Genomic DNA, 6,765 nt, shown 5'->3' with positions numbered 1-6,765 from the left:
TGAAAAAAGGATTTGTATTTTACTTTATAGAAAGATTTGATGACTATCAAGCTGAACCTTTCTTACTTCACCTCCTCGCTCTCTAGGTCTCTATTTCTATGTTTGCCATTTGTAAGTCCAGTCCCTCCACCTTTGATTGCTTGTGTCATTGGTCTTTGCTCTGTTAAGAATCTTTTAAGTCTTCCTATTTGTGTGAGGAGCTAACTCTTAGACGGGCCTTTCTGAAGGAAGCATCAGCAGAGGGTGTGACATAAATGAGATTAGCTAAGCAGTGTGGTCAGTCGGCAAGAGGTCTGGGCAGGACACGATTGCTGACTACATGGAGACTGCAGGGCTTGGCAAGCTTAAGAAACTGAACAGGCATTAAAGCCTCTTCCCAAGGTAGCAATCAAGGCCAGAGAAGCAAACTAATTAGACTCCTTGGGACGGTGGTCCAGAGCTAGAGCTAGAAAGAACTTGTTCCTGAGGGAAGCCTAGGAAACTACTGCCGTCTTACCTACTTTAGCCCAGGTACTCTCCAGTCAGCACTTTTCCTTGTCAGAACTTTCTAGATACCATGGAAATTTAAGGACTTCTTAACCTTTAACAAACAAAAAGTTTTTAGAAGCAGTATGGAAGAAAGGAAAGAAAAAAGAAGAAGGAAAGAAGGAAAGAAAAAGAAAGATGCTCCATCTTCATCTATTCAAGAGCTCTCAATAGCCAGTTCAGGTTCAAGGCTTGACTGGAAAACTGTCTCTCATGGTGGGCTAATTCTTCAGAGCCTTGTAATTTTCTCCGTTGTTTTCCTCTTTCAGGACCCAGCTTGAAAATAGGACAATGAATAGATACAAAGGCCAAGACAATTTACAAATATTGCTGCCAGCCAATGAGTCCTCATATCCCTCTCATAAGATCCTACAACTCACCAATGACCTAAATCCTAAATCCAATGTTCTCGTCTTGGACTTAAAATTCTTTTTACAGTCTGAGCGGCAAACTTTTTTTTTCTTTCCTAGCAACATACTTCTAAAAGCTCCTCTTATGGTCCCCATATGAGCTTCCCACCACCTGCCTAGATTAGAGCAGTTGACCCCTGACCACTACTTGGTAGTCACGAAGCTTTAGTTCTTGGTTCTCCACTGCTTGCTGTCTTCCTCCTTTCTCCCCTGGAACCCACCTCACTCCCTGAGGGTCAGCTCTTGATGTGTTACCAACTGTGTAATCATTCCAGAGTTACAATCCCATCTCTCTCTTATCCTGGATGTCCTATGATTATTTCAAATTCACTTTTTAATTTTCTTTCTTTTTTTCGGGGGGGGGGGTGCGGTGGGACAGAGAGAGAATCCCAAGCATGCTTCATGCTGTCAGCACAGAGCCCAACATGGGGCTAGAACTCACAAACTGGAAGATCATGACCTGAGCCAAAATCAGGAGTTGGTCCTTTATCAACTGAGCCACCCAGTTACCCCTGACTACTTCAAATCAAAAAATCAGCCTTGGCCTAACCCACCTAAAATGGCTTGTCCTGCTATTTTGTCCCCATGGTTATACTATATTAGTAAAATGGCATTTCCTTAGTCACTCAACTCAGTTAGTCAGCAGCCTATCTTCATTTTCACTCTTCAACAAGAAAATGTCAAAATCTAGCCCTTCTTCTCCAGGATGAAAATTTCCTAAGAAGAATAGCAAGCAAACAAATGTACCATTGTAGACACCAAAGTTCACTATCTACCGTAAAAAGGTATAAAGATGTAAAAATACCACCCTACATACCTTTTAAATTTCATTTTTCAAAACACAAACTTGCTGAGATTTTTATTTCAGAAATATATGCAGCAAAAGTGACTTTTTCATGTATAGCAAAAAGGCACTTCTTTTATCTACCTCGAGTTTTTGATATTCAGAAAGCCAAAGACCCTATTTACTGAAAATCCATTATTGATTGAGACAGATGTACTTAAGCACTATTTACCACCTGCAGCTCACTCTCTCTCTGTGGATTCTTTTGATCCAAGAACTATAATCAAAAGCCTCTGCACTGAGAATACGGCAGTGTTTTTCCAGAACACAGGGAAAGAAAAGTACTATGGCCATTTAATCTCTAGCAATTTCGGGTACAGAAATAAGGATTTGTAAGAAGCTGCTCACTGAATTTCCTTCCTAAAAAGGTTCTCTGTGTCTTTCCTCTGATAAAAAGAAAAGGAAACATCAGCAGGTGAAATACATTCCTCATCTCTGCTTTCTTCTATTTGTTCAGAGCTCTTCCAGATGTCTTTCTGAGGAATTAATTTTCTACCTGGTGTCTATACTTTGTGCTGTTTTTAAAAATTTTTGTGGGGGGAGGCACTTGGGTGGCTCAGATCATTAAGCGTCTGACTCTTGATTTCAGAGTCCCCTTCCTAAAGGGGAGAAAAGATTTCAGAGTCCCCTTCCTAAAGGGAAGAGAAAAGTATTTGGGGAAGATGGTTCTTCCTACTAGAAAATCACTGAAGTGACTGACTTAGAGAAGTCATCTCACCTCCTCTGTATCTTCTTACTTTGTCAGCAAGGAGGGAAGTGATAGACTCTGACAGTATTCACTTTGGGTGTCAGGAGTCCTTGGAAAACACTTGCAGGCCCTTTGCAGCCCAAGAAATCTGAGCCAAATCTTTGAGTGGTGATATGATCCACATCGAATATGATCTTGGTCAGTATGTTGTCTCTTTTTAAGTTTAGGTTTCTTCACTTGTAAAACAGACATATGAGCTTTGTAGAGTTTGTTTAGATTTTTTAATTTTTATTTTTAAAGTATGTTTATGCGTTGGAGCCCCGAGCTGGGCTCTGTGGTGACAGTGCAGAATCTGCTTGGGATTTCCTCTGTCCCTCTCCTCTCGCTGCTCCTCCCTCACTCATGCTCATGTGTGCAAGCATGTGCGCTTTCTCTCTCTCAAGATAAATAAATTACAAAAAAATATATATGCATATATTACTATTTAGTTAGATATCGGTGGATGGTGTGTGACTCAGCTTCACTCATCTTTAAGCAGAAATAGACTCACTTATATTGTATAATTAAAGGGGCCACTTAAGTGGTTCTTACTTAGACACAGATTGCTTCAAGGGCACTTAGCTATGATGTCTGAGGCAGAAAAGAGACTGGTAGTTTCTTTTGTTGGAAAATTTTATGTTCTACCTCATCAGTTCTTCCATAACACATACATCATTGAGGACAACCATAGTTCCTGATAAGTTTGTTTATACTCTAAACGGAGAGGGAAAAATGTTCCCCTCTGCATGCAACTTCAGTTTTCTTTGCTCTCAGAATATTTCAGTATTTTGTAATTATTCCTTGCCACGCTTGAGAAGCATTCCCTATGTTTCTGTTCATTAATTTACCTTCGTTACCTCTTCTCACCTTTCTAGCTAGGATGGAGTGGTATGCTCTAAAGATTTCCAAATCTTACTCCCCATTCTTTTTTTTTTTTTCCCTAAAGCCATTTTTTCTAAGAATATTTCTTTTGAGAGAGACTGAGCGCGTGCAGGGAGAGAGAGAGGGGCCAGAGAGAGAAGTTGTTTTTTTAAGGCTATTTTTAGAGAAGTTTTAGTTTCATAGAAAAATTAAGAGGAAGGAACGGAGATGTCCCAAATAGCCCTGCTCTCACATGCATAGCTTCTTCATTATCAACATCCTTCACCAGACTGATACATGTTTTTTAATGTCTGTTCAACTTTGAAAGAGAGAGAGTAAGCAGGGGAAGAGCAGAGAGAAAGAGAGGGAGACAGAGGATCCGAAGCAGGCTCTGTGCTGACAGCAGAGATGTGGGGCTTGAACTCATGAACTGTGAGATTATGACCAGAGCTGAAGTTGGATGCTTAACCTACGGAGCCACCCAGATGCCCCCAGAGTGATAAGTTTTTTACAACTGATGAACCTAGAGTGATGCCTCATGGTCACCCAAAGTTCATAGCTCACCTTAGGGTTCACCCTTGATGGTGTATATTCTGTAGGTTTGGACATGTATCCATCCTGATAGTATCATCCGGAGTATTTTCAAAGTCCTTTGGAAAAGTCTCTGTGCACCACCAGTTCATCCCCCACCCTCGATCCCAGACAATCACTGATTTTTTCATTGTCTCCCTAGTTCTGCTTTTCTTCACAATGTCATTGAACTGGAATGACACAACGTATAGCCTTTTCAGATTGGCTTCTCTCACTTAGAAATATACATTTAAGATGCCTCCATGACTTATCATGGCTTAATAACTCATTTCTTTTTAGCACTGGCTAACATTCCATGTGCCACAATTTATTTACCCATTTATCTCCTGAAGGACATCTTGGTTTCTTCCACATTTGGGCAATTATAAATAACGTTGTTATAAACATCTGTGTGCAGGATTTTGTGAGGACATGCGTATTCAACTCCTTTGGGTAAATACCAAGGAGCCGGACTGCTGGATCAAATGGTAAGAGTTTATTTAGTTTGTAAGAAAGCACCAAACTATTTTCTAATGTGACTGTACCGATTTGCAGTCCCACTAGCAATGGAGGAGGGTTCCTCTTGCTCCATATCCTCACCAGCATTTGTTGTTGTCAGTGTTTCAGATTTTAGCTGTTCTAATAGATGTGTAATAATATCTCAAGATTCTTATTGTCTTGTTGAGTTTTAATAACAATCTTTTATCAGATATGGGGGTTTTTTGCATCTATTTTCCCCCAGTCTATGATTTGTCTTCTCATTCTCTTAACATGTCTTTCACAGAGCAAAAGTTTTTATTTTAATGAAGCCCACCTTATCCATTGTTTCTTTCATCAATCATGCCCTTGGCGTTATATTTACCAAACCCAAAACCATCTAGGTTTCCTCCTATGTTATCTAGGAACTTTATAGTTTTGCATTTTACACTTAGGACTGTGATCCATTTTTGAGTTAGTTTTTGTGAAGGGTTTAAGGTCTGTGTCTAGATTAATTTTTGCACATCATTGTAGATTTTTTTCCATTTGTTGCAAAGACTATCTTTGCCCCATTGTATTGCCTTTACTCCTTTGTCAAAGAGCAGTTGACTTTATTTATTTCTGGGCTCTTTATTCTGTCTTTTTTATTTGCTTGTCTTTTTTTTTTTTTGGCCCAAATCACATTGTCTTGATTGCTGTAGCTGTTTAGTAAGCCTTAAAATTGGTAATGTCAGTCCTCCAACTTTTTTCCTCTTCAATACTGTGTTTGCTGGATGTGGGTCTTCTTCCTCTCTGTAAAACTTTAGAATCAATTTGTCAGTACCCACAAAGTAACAAGCTGGGATTTTCACTGGTATAGTCTCTTTTCTTCATTACTTTTCCAGAGTCCATTGCCCTCAAGTTGCTCCTGGCTAAACAAAGCTCCCTGCTGCTGTCTCCCATATGGCCTCTCCTTTCTATACACCCCCTTTTTCTCAAACAAAAGCTCACACATATTTATTATGAAGCCAACCTGTTAGTGCAGAAGGATAAAAAAATAAAGAAGCATTCCCCCAATAAAACATGTCTAGCTGTCCAGATGGTAGTGATATTTTCAGTGATATAGTAAGATGTAAGTGATCTTGAAACAGCATAAATGAGCATCATCTCATGTGCCTCCTTAGAGACCCAAATTTGTCTTCTCCGATGTCTCCTCTTTGAGTTATACCTGATTCTATTACCAGTTTTCATCCAAGTCTATTGGAAAATGGGACAATTCCACTTTTATTTCTTTGCTATGAATTGTTTTATCTTCAGTCTTGTGAGAAGACACAGCAAAGAACAGTTAAAGGCACATATCACAATGGCAGAGAAAGGGAGAGAGAGCAAAATCACGTCTCAACTTCTACTTCCCACTGAAGAAAAGTCCCGGTAGGCATGAGGACAGTCACAGTCTGATTAAAGCCACAACTGATATATGTGACTTACTGGTGATTCCAAGATTTTCCTAGAAGTATTTGCCTTTAACCAAGTGAGTATCTATCTAATTGGCTGAGTATCAGGAATCTTTTTGTTGGAGATGTTTATTTTATGTTTCAACAAAGCATGGTGTTTATAGTTTGGGAGTGGGTCAAGGTAAGAAGGTCAGCTTTTCTTCCATCTTTAGGAAAGGGAAAAAAAAAAGTGTTTGGGGAAGATGGTTCTTCCTACTAGAAAATCACTGAAGTGATTGACTTAGAGAAGTCATCCCACCTCCCCTGTTTCTTTTTACCTTGTCAGCAAGGAGGGAAGTGGTAGACTCTGACTGTATTATTCACTTTGGGACTGAGAGGTCTTTGGAAAACACTTACAGGGCCTTTGCAGCCCAAGAAATCTGAGTCAAATCTTTGGGTGGTGATATGATCCACATCGAATATGATCTTGGGCAATACGTAAGTCTCTTTTTCAAGTTTGGGTTCCTTCCCTTGTAATACAGACTTATGACCTTTCTAGAGTTTGTTGAGATTTTAAAAATTCTATCTTTAAAGTATGCTATCACACCCAGCTTGGAACCCAACATGGAGCTGGAACTCATGACCCTGAGATTAAGATCTGAGCTGAGATCAAGAGTCAGACACTGAACCAAATAAGCCATGCTCATTGTTGAGATTTAAATGAAATAAAAATGAAATGAAATTTAAAAAATACCTAGGACAGCGCAGAGTAAGTGTTTAATAAATAGTAGCTTTTTATAAATAACTGCCCTTTAAATGCTTATGGGTGGAGAACTCTTCAGCTGAGCAAGTGCATATAAGCCAAGAGTATTTAATGGCAATCTCCAAATTTTAAGGGTATTAGAATTAATTTTTCTATGGTAACAATATTATAAATGA

This window comes from Suricata suricatta, chromosome 6 (genome assembly GCF_006229205.1).
Source record: "Suricata suricatta isolate VVHF042 chromosome 6, meerkat_22Aug2017_6uvM2_HiC, whole genome shotgun sequence".
Taxonomy (NCBI): Eukaryota; Metazoa; Chordata; class Mammalia; order Carnivora; family Herpestidae; genus Suricata; species Suricata suricatta.
The sequence above is the reverse complement of the archived record's forward strand: the minus strand, read 5'-3'. Positions refer to the sequence as shown.